The sequence below is a fragment of the Oryctolagus cuniculus genome, chromosome 4 (assembly GCF_051225735.1).
Source record: "Oryctolagus cuniculus isolate XC-2025 breed Fujian yellow rabbit chromosome 4, ASM5122573v1, whole genome shotgun sequence".
Lineage (NCBI taxonomy): Eukaryota > Metazoa > Chordata > Mammalia > Lagomorpha > Leporidae > Oryctolagus > Oryctolagus cuniculus.
This window is the reverse complement of record NC_142870.1, coordinates 65,293,514-65,312,957: the sequence shown is the minus strand read 5'-3', so window position 1 is coordinate 65,312,957 and position 19,444 is coordinate 65,293,514. Positions and strand designations below refer to the sequence as shown.

General features: G+C 40.8%; 1 pseudogene; it reads right to left on the bottom strand.

The window, feature by feature from the left end:
• Window positions 1-16,165: 16,165 nt before the first annotated feature.
• Window positions 16,166-16,806, bottom strand: LOC149127000 (ribulose-phosphate 3-epimerase-like; annotated as a pseudogene).
• Between the last annotated feature and the right edge of the window lie 2,638 nt (window positions 16,807-19,444).

The window sequence follows — 19,444 nt, the reverse complement described above, 5'->3', positions numbered from 1 at the left end:
TCCTCCGCCTGCGGTGCCGGCACACCGGATTCTGTCCCAGTCGCTCCTCTTCTAGTCCAGCTCTCTGCTGTGGCCCGGGAAAGCAGTGGATGATGGCCCAAGTGCTTGGACCCTGCACCCCCATGGGAGACTAGGAGGAAGCACCTGGCTCCTGGCTTCGGATCAGCACAGTGCCATTGGGGGGTGAACCAATGGCAAAAAGGAAGACCTTTCTCTCTGTCTCTCTCTCTCACTGTCCACTCTGCCTGTCCAAAAAAATTAATTAATTAATTAATTTAAAATAAAAAGAAAAGATTTCATAAAAACAGCTGTTAAAGAACTAATTTCTGGAGACTGAGATAAAGAAGGAGATGGGCCGGCACTGCGGCTCACTAGGCTAATCCTCCGCCTTGTGGTGCTGGCACACCGGGTTCTAGTCCTGGTCAGGGCGCCGGATTCTGTCCCGGTTGCCCCTCTTCCAGGCCAGCTCTCTGCTATGGCCAGGGAGTGCAGTGGAGGATGGCCCAAGTGCTTGGGCCCTGCACCCCATGGGAGACCAGGATAAGTACCTGGCTCCTGCCATCAGATCAGCGAGGTGCACCGGCCACGGCAGCCATTGGAGGGTGAACCAACGGCAAAGGAAGACCTTTCTCTCTGTCTCTCTCTCTCTCACTGTCCACTCTGCCTGTCAAAAAAAAAAAAAAAAAAAAAAAGAAGGAGATGACTTGTTCCCATAGATTTGAAGATCTGATTTATACCATTATAGCAAAAAAGAGAATGTATTTCCTTTACTATTTTTTTTATTTTTCTAAATCATTGTTAAGCATTGTATTGGTAGAACTAAAGTACTAACCCTTTATTATCTTGAGTGTTACATAAAATTGAGATTGCCATTTAAATTGCATTTCTATGCAGTTTTTATTTAAAATTATTGCATGAAAGTAATTGTTCCTTGCTTTTATAGTTTCTGTTTGTACATTTTTATTTCTTTATATAAGGTCATAGAGTCTTGAATTGTGGTTTTAGTGCACTTAATATTAGCTGGCTTAAGACATACTTTTAATCAGGCATCTCTAAAACAGAAAATATGAAAGACAAATTTAAATTGTTTATAAATTTTCAAAGGTGGAACAATATCAGTATTTGTATTCTAAACCAGTAGAACTGTTCTAAATTTCATTCAGAGCTTGACAATACACCAGATAATGGACATCAAAAACAGGAATAATGCTTATCCTTGGAGGGACTTATGGTCTAGCTGATTCAGTGAGAATTTATATGTGAAAGCTCCTCCCAAATTAAAAACCATCAAAGTATGGACTGGAATTGTGGTGCAGCAGATTAAGCCACTACTCATTATGCTTGCATCCCACATCAAATTAATAGTTCAAGTCTCAGCTGCTCTGCTTCTAATCCAGCTTCCTGATAACGCACCTAAGAAAACAGTGGAAGATGTCCCAAATACTCAGGCTCCTGCCACCTAAGAGGAGACCCAAATGGAGTCTAGAACCCAGAGGTTCAGCCTGGCCCAGCCCCAGCCATTGTGGTCATTTGGGAAGTGAACCAGCAGTTGAAGTGAAATGGACACTATGAGAAACAGTGACTTGATCAGCTCTTGTCCTGACTTTGATGTACAGTGTAATACTTTACCCATTTTAGTATTTTCTCTTTGTTTTGTTCTAGTACTATTGGTTGAACTCTGTGATTAACACACAATTATTCTTAGGTGTTTAAATTTTGACTGAAAATGATCCCTGTTAAATATAAGAGTGGGAATAAGAGAGGGAGGAGATGTTCAATTTGGGACATGCTCAATCGGACTTGCCCCAAATGGTGGAGTTAAAATCATGCCAGGGGATCCCAATACAATCCCATCAAGGTGGCATGTACCAATGCCATCTCACTAGTCCCAGTGATCAATTTCAGTTCACAATTGATCACACTGATAGGTCTGAGTCAAAGGGATCACACAAACAAGTCTAGCCTCTGCTAATACTAGCTGATAGAATCAAAAAGGGAGAGAACGATCCATCATGGGAAGCGGGATACACAGTAAACTCAGAGAATGGCAGATGTCCTAAATAGCACTCTGGCTTCAGAATCAGCCCTTAAGACATTCAGATCTGGCTGAAGAGCCCATGAGAGTATTTTAGGCATGGAAAGCCAAGACACTCTGGGAAAAAAAAAAAAAAAAGAAGACCTAAATGGAAGATCTCTGCGAGTGAGATCCCAGTGGAAAGAACAGGTCATCAAAGAAGGAGGTACCTTTCTCTGAAGGGAGGAGAGAACTTCCACTTTGACTATGACCCTGTTGGAATAAGATCGAAGTCAGCGAACCCAAAAGGCTTCCATAGCCTTGGCAACTCATGACTAGAGCCTAGGGAGATTACTGACGCCATAAACAAGAGTGTCAAATTGGCTTTTTTTTTTTGTAATTTTTTTAATTTATTTTTTGACAGGCAGAGTGAATAGTGAGAGAGCTAGACAGAGAGAAAGGTCTTCCTTTGCCGTTGGTTCACCCTCCAATGGCCACCACGGCCAGCGCGCTGCGGCCGGCACACCACGCTGATCTGATGGCAGGAGCCAGGTACTTATCCTGGTCTCCCATGGGGTGCAGGGCCCAAGGACTTGGGCCATCCTCCACTGCACTCCCGGGCCACAGCAGAGAACTGGCCTGGAAGAGGTGCAACTGGGACAGAATCCGGTGCCCCAACTGGGACTAGAATCCGGTGTGCCGGTGCCGCAAGATGGAGGATTAGCCTAGTGAGCCTCGGCACCGGCCATGTGTCAAATTGTTAAGTCAACAACAGGAGTCACTGTGTACTTACTTCTCATGTGGGATCTGTCCTTAGTGTGTTGTCCAATGTGAAGTAATGCTATAACTAGTACTGAAATAGTATTTTACACTTTCTGTTTCTGTGTGGGTGCAAAATGATGAAATCTTTACTTAATATATACTGAATCGATCTTCTGTATATAAAGAGAATTGAAAATGAATCTTGATGTGAATGGAATGGGAGAGGGAGCGGGAGATGGGAGGGGTGTGTGTAGGAGGGAAATTATGGGGTGGAAAGGCATTGTAATCTATTAACTGTACTTTGAAAATTTATATTTACTAAATAAAAAATTAAAAAAAATAACAAATGTCCAAAAAAAGAATTCTTATTTTGCAGGCCCAAAAAAAAAGTCAGTTCAGGAAGGAATTGATGAACTTGGCTATACAAGTTGGATCAAGGACCTAGAGATTCCAATGAAAGCAATGAATAGAAGTACAATGAGAATTTGTGGCAGAAACATGTGATTTTGTCCCCCAAACTCTTTCCTCTTTCTTCCTTTTAGGAATATGACCTCCCAAATTTTGGCTTCATACAAAATTGCTCACTAGAGACTATAATTTCTAGCGTCACTTTTAGTTAGGTAGTGATATGTTATACCTAGGCAGGTAATGAGGTACAAAATTAGTCTGGAATTCTTGCACCCCTGCAGTGTAATGTTTATCTCTTTAACAGGTTGATATGCCTACTTTCCCAGGATGCAGTGTGGCTTATCAAAGACCAAGGAGGAGGAGACGGTGTGAGGGCCGTATGGAATTTAGATTCCACACATTGCAAGAATCCCAAAAGGCCTCTTGCATGTTAAGACCCCCACCTGATTTGCTCATCCAATTAAGGTATGACTCCCTATGTCATAAAAGAGGCTAAGAACAGAGGAGAGGTCTCTTCATCCCTACACATGGAGATACTACTGTCTTATTTTCTTTCATGGGCAACCCTCTGGCCCATTCAAGATGGGTATTGCTCTGTGCAGGGTGGCCCAAACTCGGGCATGAATGTCTATTTATTCTCTCACTTATAAACAAATTGTGTTCTCATTTGTGCAATATATATGGATGCCTCCATTTTGAATTCTTATCCCTGTAAAGGCAAGAGCATGGAATAAAAATATAATCAGGCCCATATCAGTATGCTCTTGGGATTGACTCTTAGCCAATAGGAAATGGGTGAAAGGGAGGGGCACAGCTTATGAGTCACATCGTTTAACAAGAAAACTGCTAACCCCTCACTCACTTTCTTCTTTATAAGGGCTGGAAAATACATACAGATGTGGTGAGCAGCTTTAAATATGTGGGCAAAACAAGCCCTTGGAGAGTGGCAGAACAACAAAACTGAAAGAACTTCAGTATCTGATGACCTTGTAGAACACGGTCATAGGCCACCCTATACAACCCATACCTGCACTATTCCTTGAAGGAGGAGGCTTGGATTTGGAATCAGTTTATTTCAACAGTTTTCTCTATAATTAAAGGGGTGGAGTAATTGGTGACTGGAAGAACAGGAGTTATAATCAGAGACTAGGATATTAGAATTTGTCACTTCAGATATGATGCAATTCTGGAGGACAAATGGTTCAAGTGTGGGGAGCAACCGGACTAGACTGAGTTACTGGAATTAAGACTTATTCTATGCATCTGCTCTCCCACAATATGGTGCTGGGAGAGAAGTAAACAGCTTCCGCACAGCTGCCTCCAGTTCAACTAATAAACTGTAGGACTTGCTATTGATTGGAGGAGAGCAGCGTACTCGGCGTGTGGGCAGCCGAGTTAGGATTGGCGGAGGAGGACTATAAAGGAGGAGAGAGACGGCATGCACCAGGAACATCTATGGGGAACATCTAAGGGAACCTGTGCAGCCCCCGAGAAGAGCCGGCCGGCGGTGTGCCGCTCCCCTGCGGAAGTGGGGAATGTGGCCAGGGGGAACTGCCCTTCCACGGAGGTGGAAGGGACAGTAGCCAACCCGGGAAGGACCAGCAGCCAACCCGGGAAGAACCAGCAGCAAACCCGGGGAGGGCCGAGCAGACGAAAGAACAGCACAGGGTCCTGTGTCGTTCCTCCACGAAGAGGGGGAGGGACATAATGGTGCCGTGACTCGGATATGAAGCCTAGGCAGGGTTTAGTGTCGTTCCTCCACGAAGAGGGGGAGCGACATTCAAGGGTGGATCATCAGACTTGGTCATGGAAAGTGAGAGTAAATAGAGTAAACCACAGAAAGAAAAATGTGAATTTAGCAAATCAAGTGGTAATCTGTGTGTTTATTTAAATCACCTGGATGAGAACAAGAATAGCAAAAAAAATGATAAGCCACATTATGAAGTTCTCGATGACAGGAAAACTTTGAAGCTAAAAAGTAGTGGAGACATGATACAAAGAATATTGCTGTACTTGATTGGCATCAGTCTTGAATTCCTGGGGATATTTTTCCTGAGAATCAAAAAATGATGTGACAGACGCAGTGATGTAAGCTACAGGTGGTTCTTGCCCAGATGCTACCATTAAGTAACTTGGAAAATTATTTAACATCTGTGCAAAAGGTCTCTCACCTGTAAAAGGACAAAATTTGATTAAGTTACAACTACTTACCTTGTAACACTAAAATTCGTATTTTAATTAGGAATTGAATCAAGATCCTCTCATTCTAATTGTAGGCCAGTCTTCTATTTGCTTTAAAAGCAAAGTTTGGTTGCACCTTTGATGGAACATAAACCCAAGGCTAGTGCCTCTTGGAAGAATGATGAATTGGTGCATAAACAAGTCACCTCCCTTCTCCTTCCAACAGAGATGCTTAACTTCAAATTTGTTCCTTCTGTATCTGGGAGCCTTGGTTCACAGCTGTGTGAACTGATTCCCCATTACTATGATTTGCAGAAAATGAGATGAGGCCTATGGGAGAAGTGAGGCTGGGGCTAGTCAAGCAGTGACTTGAGCGACCTCTCCCTGACCTGTACTGTTTTATTAGGCAGCTGCTGGTGGAGAGCAATTGCTTAAACAACAGCATTTCCCTTTCCTTCAGCTATTTAGGTATTTCCTCTTTGGCTTGATTTTCTCTTTTGATTTCAATAATTTTCCCTTTTGAATAAATTATTTTAAATTCTATTATGTTTATGTTGTGTGTCCATTACAGATAAATATATCCACACATGTACCACCTAGCATTACCAATTTCCTATGCTTTTAAGTAACCCAATCACAATTTGATACATTAGTGTTATGAGAAAGATGGTATCCTAACACGCTTATAAAGGATCCCAAGCCTTCAACTTTTGGTAATGATACTTTCATCTCTAACCCCTGAGTCTCTTGCACATCCTTCTTGGGCCTGGCTCAGCTAACCTGAACGTAAGGCTCTTGCTCCACACCCAATCTACCCTCTGTGCATTTTCCTTACTTTTCCAACAAGGTAAACATCAGCAGAGAATAGAATTAGAGTCAACAACTAAGATAAAGATGTACAGTCTATTGTGATAAATTTTTCTCTAATCACCATGGCATAAGACCACTTCAGATCCAGTTTCTGTTTCACTTCTGATTCTCGATAAAGAGATCATGCGGTGGTCACTGTGTTGTGAGTCATTGTGACAGCGCTGAGTTTAGATTCCTCTCACACCAGTGACCTATGTGTTCATGAGTTCACATGGCCACAGGATGGTCTATGGGGTAAATTTCAGTGCCTTTATATGGGAAACATGTTTGAAAATTAATTGAGAAGAGGTGCTCTTTAGTTATTTTTCTAGTTTTTAGTTAGTGCATTTTTCCTTCAAGTACTTAGATACCTGCCACCCTTGTAATAGATTTGAACTGTGTTCCTTCCTCTTGCCTTAACCTCTTTATCTCTCTCTCTCTGTCCCTCTCTCTCTCTCTCTCTCTGTCTCTGTCAATTCTCTCTCCTTCCCTCCCAACTTCCCTTCCGTCATTTCTCCCTCTTCTTATGTCTCCCTTCCTTTCTGTCTCCCTCTCGCTTTCAAATAAGTAAATTAAAATGTTTTCAAAAGTAAATTTTATAAATGTGAATATCTCATGCCATTTATGTTTAATAAATGCAACATTTAGCATTATTCTTCTGTAAATTATTATACTGTATAAATGTTTTAACTTCATGTTTTCCATTTGTTTATGCTATTTTATAGCAATTTGCTGGTACAATGCATCACCTTCCTCCATAACTGCTAAAGTAATTATATAAAAAAAATTTCTTTCTGCTATACTTAACATGGACATAAATGAAGATGACTCTATCCTGTTGTTACTGGGTTGGCTCTTGCATAAACAGGAACATAGGAACCTATGTGGCATGTCCAAAGTTAATATATGACTTATTCTTTTGATAACTTGATTTGGCACAAAGAAAACTAGATTTCCTGGCTTTCCTTCCTTTTCTTCAATATAAATAAGCCTCCAAGACAGCTTCTCTTCCATTGACACTCCATTAACTGCCAATGTTGCTAGAGGTACACAGTTATAAATATGTAAAGTGTGATATGCACAAAGCTATTTTGCATAGTGTGCCTGTGACTCCAGCTGTCTGCTATTTTTGTTCAAGTAAAACATGTTTTGATGTGCTTATTTTGTTGTTTTGTTTGAATTCTGTGATACTGAATGATTAAAAACTGTTTTAAAGTCATCAGATGTTAAAATGTGGCTGCAATCTATCCAATTAGATGCTAATAAGGCAGTAACTCAAAAATTTGTGTTTTATTAAACCTTTCACATACAGGATTTAAACTATATCTAAATTACACAATATGCTTATGAACTCCCAAAAGTGAAGTATGATTAGTTGGGTTATACAAGGCTGGAGAAATAAACGGAAATTCAGAGATGCTTCTGTTCAACCCTTTTATTTCATATATGGGAAAGTTAATGCAGAGGTACGTCAAAGTATTTGCTCATGACCATACAGCCAGTTTAAAGTGGTAACAACAAAGAACAACAATTCTAGTGACTCTTGTTACAGTGTTCTCCTCCTGTACAAAAATTAGAAGTAGTAATTTGTCATACTAGAGAAGAAAAAGTGCTCTCATCTGGGTATGCGTTATTCTCCATGTTCTGAAATCTGATACTATACCTAGATAGTTCATCCTAGTGTGCTAGGACCATGGATGAATAAGTCTATAAAGGTAGAATCTTACTGTATCAAAGATATTTAAAATGGAAGTAACGCTAAAGATGACCATTTGTAATGCTAAGATGAGAAATAACAAATTATGTAAATCATAAATTTCAGGTCAGCATTTTCATTAAAGCCAAGCTACACAAAAGGTTAGATATGTATCACTTAATTGATTAGCCATGAGAAATTATCACGGATATCAAAAATGTATTCCTGTTTAATCAAAGATTTTCCTTCCAGGCTCAAAAGATGAAAACTGAAAAGTTTTTATGGTGCTGGCTGTTGTATCAGTGAAATTTTTTCACAGGAAATGGAGAAGACTGGTTACATAGAATGTAAATGTCCTGTTTAAAGGAAACAACTATCTTTTTTAATTCATACCTTAAAAAGAAGAAAAGTCTGACAGTTGTGACAATGTGCATGAACCTGGAGGACATTACACTAAGTGAAATGAGCCAGACAAAAAGGTTCAAGCTGCATATTCTCACTTACATGTAAATATGAAAAATCAAACTCACAAAGGTAGGGAGTAGAATGGAGGTTGATAGGGACTAAGAGATGGGGGAATGGTGAGATTTTGCTCAAAGGTACCAATGTTCAGTTATGCTGGATGAATAAGTTCTGGAAATCTAATGTACAGGATGATTACTAAAGTTAACAGTATTATATACTTGACATTTGCTAAGAGAATTGGTCTTCAGTATGCACACTATAGAATAACACTAGAGATGATGAATTTTTCTTTTTTTTACTTTTATTTAATATATATAAATTTCCAAAGTACAGCTTTTGGATTACAGTGGCTTTTTCCCCCATAATTTCCCTCCCACCCACAACCCTCCCATCTCCCACTCCCTCTCTTATTCAATTCACATCAAGATTCATTTTCAAATATCTTTATATACAGAAGATCAATTTAGTATATATTAAGTAAAGGTTTCAACAGTTTGCACCCACACAGAAACACAAAGTGTAAAGTACTGTTTGAATACTGGTTATAGCATTAATTCACATGTACAACATATTAAGGACAGAGATTCCACATGGGGAGTAAGTGCACAGTGACTCCTGTTGTTGACTTAACAATTTGACACTCTTGTTTATGGCATCAGTAATCACCCTAGGCTCTTGTCACGAGCTGCCAAGGCTATGGAATCCTTTTGAGTTCACCAACTCTGATCTTATTTAGACAAGGTCATAGTCAAAGTGGGAGTTCTCTTCTCCCTTCAGAGAAAGGTACTTCCATATTTGATGGCCTGTTCTTTCCACTGGGATCTCATTCACAGAGATCTTTCATTTAGGTTTTTTTTTTTTTTTTTTTTTTTTTTTTTTTTTTGACAGCGTGTCTTGGCTTCCCATGCCAAAAATATTCTCAATGGCTTTTCAGCCAGATCCGAATGCTTTAAGGGATGATTCTGAGGCCAGAGTGCTGTTTAGGACCTCTGCCATTCTATGAGTCTGCTGTGTATCCCACTTCCCATGTTGGTTCACTCCCCAGAGGGCTGCAACTGTCAGAGCTGTGCTGATCCAAGCCAGGAGCCAGGAGCTTCTTCTGGGTCTCCCATGTGGGTGTAGGGCCCAAGGACTTGAACCATCTTCTACTACTTTCCCAGGCTATAGCAGAGAGCTGGATTGGAAGTGGAGCAGCTGGGACTCGAACTGGTGACCATACAGAATGCCAGCACTGCAGGAGGCAGCTTTACCCACTGCGCCACAGTGCCGGCCCCCAGATAATGTTTCTAATAAGGATAAGAAATACCATAATTTCATTTACCCAGTTCCCAACATCTATTTCCAAACTATTTTGTTTCTTTTCTTTTGTTTGTTTATTTGTTTTTTTCTCAGTTCCTGGCCTCACCATATTTCACCACTCCCCCACAACCCTCTGATCCCAACAACCTTGATCAGGCCACCTCCTAGCTTCTGAGCCACTAGGAGCACTCTCTCTCTCTGGGATATTTCACAATGTGAGGAGTCAGATGGATCAATAGGCAGTCTGGAAATGAGGGTGGAAAATGTTTCTCCCAAAAGTTTTCCTTAGCAAGGTCAGAAGTGCCTGCCTTCCTACTCTTTGGGAGCTTCTAGTCCTATCATGAGAATAGCAAAGGAGTGGTCACTCCACCCTCTGAACTCCCAGTTTACTGTAAAACAAATTAGATATCCCATCCTTGTGATGGCTCTTTTGTTATATGAAGAGCAAGCCAGACAGCGTAAAGGATTGCAAATCAGGTCTTTTGGTGGGTTTTGTCCCTGCCTTGTAACTGAATGTCAATCTGATTGTCAAGTTTTTTTTTTTTTTCTTATTTTTGAAATTGTGCTTAAAACCGCAGTGCCACAGGCCTCTACAGTTTTTTCCTCTCTTGGAAGCTCTCCTCAATGCCATTCCAACTGGAGGCCTTGACCCTAGTAAATCTTGCTTTTAAATCTCTACTTGTCCCACTGAAAAATTATTCTGCCATGTGAGACAAAGAAGCAAGGTAAGAATATTCTCTCCTCTGTCATTTCACCTGTAACAAGAGTTTGAGTGTCACATAAAATTTAAAAATGCCTTATGAAATGTGTTGTTCCATAGAAAGTTTAAAATATCCCTCCATGCATAATCCTCACCAGGGTGACAGACCTCATCATAAATACCAGTAGTTCTGAAATGATTACCATCTCAGGCAGCTCCATACACCAGCTTCCATATGGGTATCATGAAAGGCTACTGTCTTTATCCTATGGTGGAAGGAATCCCAGGTACTTTTCCCAGATTCAGAAGCTGAGAACTAGAAATGACTGTGATTGGCCAATATATACTCCTACTCCACAAATTAAGATGACTCTTTTTCTCCTGTATTACACTTGCCTTTGTGCTGCTTTGCCTCAACACTCTCTGTTCTGTCCATGCCTCCAATAGGACAATCTACCTTCTGATTAAAAATTAAAAAGATGGCTCAACCACCGGTGTCAGCTCCACTCCCACTCTAATGGGATTCTCTGCTCCTACTTCTCTGTCCACCCCCAGCAAAATTTTAAGAGGACCTGTTCCTGAACACATAGCCCTCTCTCAATCTCTGTCTCTTGATCTCTCTCTTGCTCTCTCTCTCTCTTGATGTCTCTCTTAAGCTTTTCTTCTCCCTCTTTTACTTTTTTGCCCCTTCCCTCCAGTCTCTTGTATTTCATCCAATAAACCTTTTCCCTTAAAAAAAATTGAAAAGAAGAATCTCCTCTCCATAGATTGTAATACAATCTGTCTTATTAATATGAAGTTGAATGGCACAAGAACAGTCCTGTCTCCAACAGTAAATTTGGGTTTCCTATTCAAATCCTTTTTGTGTTGAAATTATTTATATTTACCTTTTGAGTGTGTAATCTTATCTTCCTCATGTCCAAGTTCTTGAAGGGCATTCTCAATGTGGCCTCTAATTTTGAATTTGTTAAGAATTGCTCATGGCCAATTTTTCAAATGTCATTTGGACATTTGAATTTCCTCTCTTGAGAAATGGCTGGAATAGGTTCAGCATTTTGTTGGGGAGGGAAGTTAGGTGAAAGAAGAAGCTTTCCATAGGTAATTTCATATGGGCAAAGCATGAACTGTTTCCAGGGAAGAGATCAAATTCCTAACAGGGCTAAAGAAAGGAGTTCTACCCAGTCTAAGTGGACCTGTGTGGAGAGTTTAGTTAGAGCCTGTTTTAAAACTCCACTCATCAATTCTACTTTTCCTGAAGTGGAGGAATGATAGAGAATGAAAAATCCCTTGAGATATGAAGAGTGGCAGATACTATTTGGGTAATATGAGAGGTAAATTCTGGCATCAAATACAAGGAAAAGAGGACAGAAACAGAGATGAGACATGGTATTGTTAGGTAGGAAGTCAGTTATGAGCTTATGTGTGTGCGACATAAAGGCCTAAATAGAAGACATCTGTGTCCAGCATATGCTGCATCTCAAAGTCATCCTGATGGTGTTTCAGGGGCAGCCCAGTATTCACATCCTGCCCTGCCCTGACCTCTTCTACCTGATATCTCTCAGGTGCAGTCCAGTATCTGCATTTCAAATACCCTGCTCCAGATTCCAATTCTCTAGGGGGTCTGGCCGCCCTTCCTCTTGTCTGATAACATTTGCATCCATAAAGTCCTTTGTTTCAGACCTTCAAGAGAAAACTCAGAAGTTTTTCTATTTACACCCAAAAAGCCCTTTGTTCCAAGGGGAACAGAGGTGGGGAAGCAAGACGCATCTGCTTAAAAACCCCCAGCCTCAACCAGACTATGTGCTCAGCCCTCTGCCTCTCTGCTGAGCTGCCTGCTTGGTCTGGCCAGGTGTAATCTCTCCACTCAACCATGTAACCTCCACCCCCCCCAACTCTCTCAGGCTCTGTCTGGAGAGGTGCCCATCCATCCTTACGGATGTCCCTTCCCTAATAAGCCTTGCTATTTTACCTCCCACTACTCTGTCTCACGCCTGAATTCTTTCTTGCGCGAAGACAAGAACCCTGCAATTTCTCCAGTAACAGTACAAACTCACGGCCAGCACAAATTTATTCAAAGGAAATAAACACTCAGAGGTCAATCAACTACCAGCATGCACACAATCTTAACACATGGCAGAGGGCCAAGATCCTGGGGGCTGGGTTTTTTTACATCTTAGGTGGACTAGGGTGTGGGTAAAGGCAGTAGATGGAGGTGAAATCCTTTGTACAGATTCTTCAAATTTGGCTCCCCAGTGTCCAAACCTAGGGAAGAATGGAGGGGATGGGGTGGAAAACTGTAACGTGTAAGACTGAAAAGAAAATTCTGAGAGTGAGAAAAGAATGTACTCTAAAAATCGTGATCCTAATAGTTCAAATGACAGGGGGAAAAGGCTGATAGAGATCAAAGTCCATTCTCAAAAATGAAACAAAGCAGTCAGGACAATGAACTAAAGTCTTCCTCACTGAAAAATAAAGAGGATGAGAAGATCAGATCCTCAGTTGAAAAAGAACACCAAAAATCAAAGGGTCAAGAAAATGACCTTTACATGATAAAGATAAAAACTGATCATGAATCAAGCCCTGGGACAGATGAAGACAAAAGTGGATGAGTGATTCCTGTATACTTACTTCATTTTTGTCTCAGACTTGAAGTTTTCATTGTTTTTGGGTTGTTTTATGTTTGGCCTTTTTTTTTTAATGTGGACTTCACTGAGTTGATATTTTTAAAATATGCACCTGGACAATTTGTACTGCTAAAGTTTTAATGAACTTGAAATGAAAAAAATAAAAAAAAAGAGTTGCTCATGGCAAAATGTCTTCAAGATCAGGGAGTGACACATTTTCAAGTACTAAGTGGTAATAGTAGGTTAAAAATTAGCTTCTGCTTGAAATTATCGAATCAGGTGCTGAACTTTGTGGCATTTACAATATAGTCTGATCTTTTATCTGAGTCTGAGTGTGAGTAACCTATCACTTGCACAGAAGGAACGAAGAAGCTCTTAGTACTTAGGATGCACTGTAACCTACTCTATTGGACACTGAAGTTAGTACCTCGCTTCTTCTTCATCCTTTTCACACAACCAGTGCATAAAATGAAATTTCGCAAAGAACCAATTTTATTCATCATGGGATCTTGAACTGATGTTGTTATAGGTGGTACACCACTATTAGCCAGTTCTTTTGAGGTGGTAGAAATGGTCCTGGGTTAGCATCATACCTAGATTATGAGAGCTTCTCATAGAAGCCACTTTATGGACAGTTGATTCAGGTTTGTTATCAGTGGCTAAAGAGGAAGTAAGAGTACGACAATAGCCAAGTAGTATCTTAAATGTTGTTTAATAAAGCTCCATTTTGTACCAGTTGTGATTAACACTTCCCATTACTTAAGAATTACAGCCACTCCCTTTTCCCACTTAACTCTTGTACTTTATAAACTAAGAGGCTACATTTGTATGGATGTTTGGCAAAGTGCTTAAAATACAATTTAGGGGGCCGGTGCTGTGGCACAATGGGTTAAAGCCCTGGCCTGAAGCACCGGCATCACATATGGATGCCAATTCTAGTCCCGGCTGCTCCTCTTCTGATCCAGCTCTCTGCTGTGGCCTGGGAAAGCAGTAGAAGATGGCCCAAGTGCTTGGGTAGGTACCTGCACCCGTGTGGGAGACCTGGAAGAATTTCCTGGCACCTGGCTTCGGATCGGCACAGCTCTGGCTGTTGTGGCCCTCTGGGGCATGAACCAGCAGATGGAACATCTTTCTCTCTGTCTCTACCTCTGTCTGTAACTCTGTCTTTCAAATAAATAAAATAAGTATTTAAAAAAGAAAAAGAAAATAAAGGCCGGCGCCATGGCTCAGTAGGCTAATCCTCTACCTTGCGGCGCTGGCACACCGGGTTCTAGTCCCTGTCGGGGCACCGGATTCTGTCCCGGTTGCCCCTCTTCCAGGCCAGCTCTCTGCTGTGGCCTGGGAAGGCAGTGGAGGATGGCCCAAGTCTTTGGGCCCTGCACCCCATGGGAGACCAGGAGAAGCACCTGGCTCTTGCCTTCGGATCAGCGCGGTGCACCGGCCGCAGCGCACCAGCCGTGGCGGCCATTGGAGGGTGAACCAACGGCAAAGGAAGACCTTTCTCTCTGTCTCTCTCTCTCTCACTGTCCGCTCTGCCTGTAAAAAAAATAAATAAATAAATAAAATAAAATAAAATAAAATTTAGGGGGCCTGCATCCCATATCACAGTGTTTCCTTTTGACTTTCAATTCCATTTCCAGCTCCAGTGTCCTGCTAATGTACACTTTGAAGGCAGCAGTGTTGATTCAGCAGTTGGGTTTCTGCCAACCATGTGAGAGGCCTGGATTAGGTTCCCAGAACCCAGTTTTAGCAAAGCCCAATTCCAACTGTTAGGAATATTTGAGGAATGTACCAAGAGATAGGAGATCTCTCTTTGTACATCTGTCTTTCCCTATGCCTCCCTGTCTAAAATAAATAAGTATTTTTAAAAGACTCAGTTTAATTATAGTAGTATAGCATGGTGTATTCAGAGACAACAGAAAATATTGGTAAAGACTGTGGGTTCTAGAACAAGCCTGACTTCACAATTTGCTCTGTTACTTACTAGGCTTTTACCTCCATTTGTTCATTTATAAAACAGGAACTAATATACAATTCGTGTCATAGAGTCTTATAACTATTAAATGTATTAGTTATAGACGGAGTACTGCCTGTCATATGTAAAGCATTATATAGATTTTAGTTAGCCAATATTTGTTCAAACAATATTATTTCCAAATAGAAGTCTTATTTTTCCTTTCAACTCAGAGCTAACACATGCTATAATTTAAATACCCTTAAGAATGGTAGGTTAAACTAAGAACACTAGGGATGAGAGTCATTGAAGATATTGCTCTACTCTGACAAAGAAATAACACCTTGATTAAATCCTATACGAATTTAAGAAATATTTAAGAAATCTTAGGGTCTGATGCTGTGGCACAGTGGGTGCCCCACTTCTGATCCAGCTCCTGCTATGGCCTGGGAAAGCAATAAATATGGTTCAAGTCCTTGGGCCCCTGCACTGACGTGGGAGCTCTTGGCTCCTGACTTCGAATAGGCTCAGCTCTGGCCATTGCAGCCATTTGGGGAGTGAACCACCGAATGGAAGACCTTTCTTTCTGTCTCTACCTTTCTCTGTAACTCTGTGTTTGAAATAAATAAAAATATTCTTAAAAATAAATAAATAAATAAATAAAAATCTTAAAAAAAAGAAATCCTAGCCTTTTATGTGGTTTTTATAGATTTTATGAATCAAGTATAAGGGGAAAAGTGAAAAATAAACATTTCAGATGCAAGAATATGGTATGCCATCCACCCAAGCTTTTATTTCATTGTACTCATATGGGCAAATATATAAACAAATCATAAATGAAATAGGAAGGACATAAAGAAAAATATCTGATAAAAGGTAAACAAAAAGAAATAAAAATAATTTCATGTAGCTAATATGCCTTCCTAAGCACTGACACATTTCTGCTTGTAACTTTAATAGAGCTATATTTTTATAACAGTCAAGTATCCCAGTAAACGCAGGGTATCCCAGCATACTAATCTTTAAATTCCATCACTAAAATCATAATTATACATGCAAATTTTTTAGAACATTGCATGTTTTAATCATGGAAACAAATAATTGCACAGCAAAGCAACACTGCCTCAATTTCAAGAGGATCTAAAAATCAATAGTCCTGTTTTCCATATAAAAAGATCCCACAAGCAGAACCTTTGGGAAACTTGTGGTTTCATCAAGCAAGAGAACATTTATGAGCAGCTTCTGAACAAACATTCCCTAATATGTTGATCACAGATGTGGGATCTTCTCTCCTCTTGATGGCGCTACCAAACACAACCATGTCAGCTCCTTCCTCTGCACACTTTTGGACAGTTTCAAGAATTACTCCACCATTGACTTCTATATCCAAAGACGGGAGTTGGGTCCTGGAGCAGTGAACCTTTGGCATCATATCTTCCATGAATTTCTGTCTTCCAAACCCAGGTTACACTATTATAACAAAGGCTACATCTATTCGATTGACCCATGGTGCCAAATACTCAAATGTAGTTTCTGGTTTGATGGCAAGGCCAACCTTTATCCCATTATACTGAATGTGTTTAATCAAATCCCCTGGGTTCTCAGTAGTCTTGAGATAAAAGATATACTGATTGGCTCCTGCAACAGCCATTGGTTTTAGACATCCTGTGTATGTCAAAGAGTCCTGGCCTAATTGCTTTCAGAGACTTTCTACCACAGTATGTCCAAAGGTGATGTTGGGAACAAAATTCCCATCTATTACATCCAGGTGCAAGTAATAAGCCCCAGAGCTAGCAACAGGATGCACTAGACCTCTACGTTGGCCAGGTCACTGTTGAGGATGGCTGGGACCATCTTGCAGTCCAATGCCCTACTGTTGATGCCCAAGTAAATTAGCCATTTTTTGTTTTCACCTGCATTATAATTCTCTAGGACTGAAACTTTAAAACTTTGTTTATTTAAAAAGCAGTAAAAGAGATAAAAGGGCAGATAGTAATAAAAAGAAAAAGAGAAGAAGAAAAGAAAGAAGAGAAAGAAAGAGCAGAAGTGGGGAGGGGGAGGAGATGGGAGGAGGAAGGGTAAAGGGAGGAAAGAAGGAAAGAAGGAAGGAAGGAAGGAAGGAAGGGAGGAAGGAAGGAAGGAAGGAAAGGAAAGAAGGAAGGAAGGAAGGAAGGAAGGAAGGAAGGAAGGAAGGAAGGAAGGAAGGAAGGAAGGAAGGAAGGAAGGGAAAAGACACATAGAGAAAGCAAAACTCCTATGCGTTGATTTACCCTCAGATACTCACAATAGCCATGACAGGCTGGGCTGAAATCAGAAACTAGGAACTCCATCCAGGTCTATCCATGGATGGCAGAAACCCAATCATCAGAGCCATCAGTGCTGCCTGCTGGGGTCCATCAGGCTAGCGTCAGGAACTAGAGTCAGCAATCAACCCAAGTACTCCAGTGTCTTATCTAGTGTCTTAATCTCTAGGCCTGCACCAGAGACTTTTGCTTCATTTTTCTCATGATTCTGCACATGGTCTCCTAATTGCATAAAGTTTGTCAAGTGGGTGTCCCAATTTTAGACTCGGAAAATATGTTCATTATAAGTAAATAAAGCACATTTCTTTTTTTAAAAAATTGTATTTTATTGTTTTATTTTTGGCTATGTACTTTTTTTAACATTTATTTAATAAACATAAATTTCCAAAGTACAGCTTACGGATTACAGTGGCTCCCCCCCCCCATAACTTCCTTCCCACCCGCAACCCTCCCATCTCCCGCTCCCTCTCTCGTTCCATTCACATCAAGATTCATTTTCAAATATCTTTATATACAGAAGATCAATTTAGTATATATTAAGATTTCAACAATTTGCACCCACACAGAAACACAAAGTGTAAAGTACTGTTTGAGTACTAGTTATAGCATTAATTCACATTGTACAACACATCAAGGACAGAGATCCCACATGGGGAATAAGTGCACAGTGACTCCTGTTGTTGACTTAACAATTCGACACTCTTGCAATCTCCTAAAGTTGAGAATTTTAAAACTCAAGCATCATTTTCACCCTGTTTTTGCTCAGGATAACCAGAGATCTGTTCATTAAAGCCAAATTTTCAGAAGAGTGTATTGTAGGAGGGATTATTGCTGCTTTAATATTATAGAGGGTGGACCTTATGGCACAGCAACTTAAGTCTCCACTTGGGATGGCTGCATTCCATAGCAGAGTGCCTGGTTTGACTCCCTACTCCTCCTCTTCCAAACAATTTTCCTACGAATGCCCATCCTGAAGAACAGTAAATGATGACTCAAAGATGTGGGCCCCTGCCATTCACATGCGAGGCATCAATGGAGTTCTAGGCTCCTGGCTTCAGCCTGACCCTGCCTTAGCTATCGTGGCCGTCCGGGGAATGAACCAGTAGGTAGAAGATATTTCTCAGTCTCTGACTTTCCAACAAACATGAAAATTAATAGAAGAATAAGGATGATAATAGTAATAATACTATAATAAGTTAGTCCACCTAGTAGTGTACATAGGGTTTAAGCTTCTCAGATGCTTCTTTCATTAGTCAGAATATTGAAAAAGGGTAAAAACTTTGTTATAGAGATGATGTTATTAATTGCCCATAGCTATGTAATAAATCACATCAAAATTGAGTGGCTTTAGCAATAGCCATATTGGCATCTCTCATTGGTGTCTCAGGCTGACAGGCAGAAATTGGGTGTTTCCTCAGTCCACAGAAAATTAGCTGAGTCTGCAGTTCCGCAGGGGCTCAAATGCACTGGAACAGACAAGATGACTCACTCTCCCGTTGACCATAAATACTGGCTTCCACTGTGGGCTTATCTGGGGCTCTAGACCAAAGCATCTCAGTGCTCATGCTGCTTATAGTCTGGCAGCTGCATTTGGAGGACCATATCATGAGAGTGTTCCAAGAGGAAAAGAATGAAAGCTGTCCTTTTAGAACTAGGACACGGAAATCTCAAACATTTTAGTGGTCAAAACAGTCACGGGGGTGGACATTTGATGCTGCAGCTGAGATATCTCTGAGACACTTGCATTCTATATCCGAGTGTCACTGTGAGTCCTGGCTCCACTGCTGAACCCAGATACCCACTAATGCATACCCTGGAAGGCAGCAGGAGATGACTTCAGTAATTGGATCCTTGTCACCCATATGGGAGACCCAAATTAAATTCCTACTTCCACGTGTCCAAGCCCTGGCTGTTGCATGCATTTGGGTTGTGAAACAGTAAAAGAGAGATTTCTTTCTTTCTGTCTATGCCTGCCAAATAAATAAAAATTTTTAGAAAACAGTCACATCTAGGCTGGCATTGTGACATAGTGGGTAAAGCCACCACCTGAAATGCCCAGATCCCATATTGGCTCTGGATCCAGGCCTAGCTGCCCCACTTCCATTCCAGCTCTCTGCTAATGGCCTGGGAAAAACAGCAAAAGATGTCCCAAGTGCTTGAGTCCTTGCCTGTCACATGGAAGACCCAGA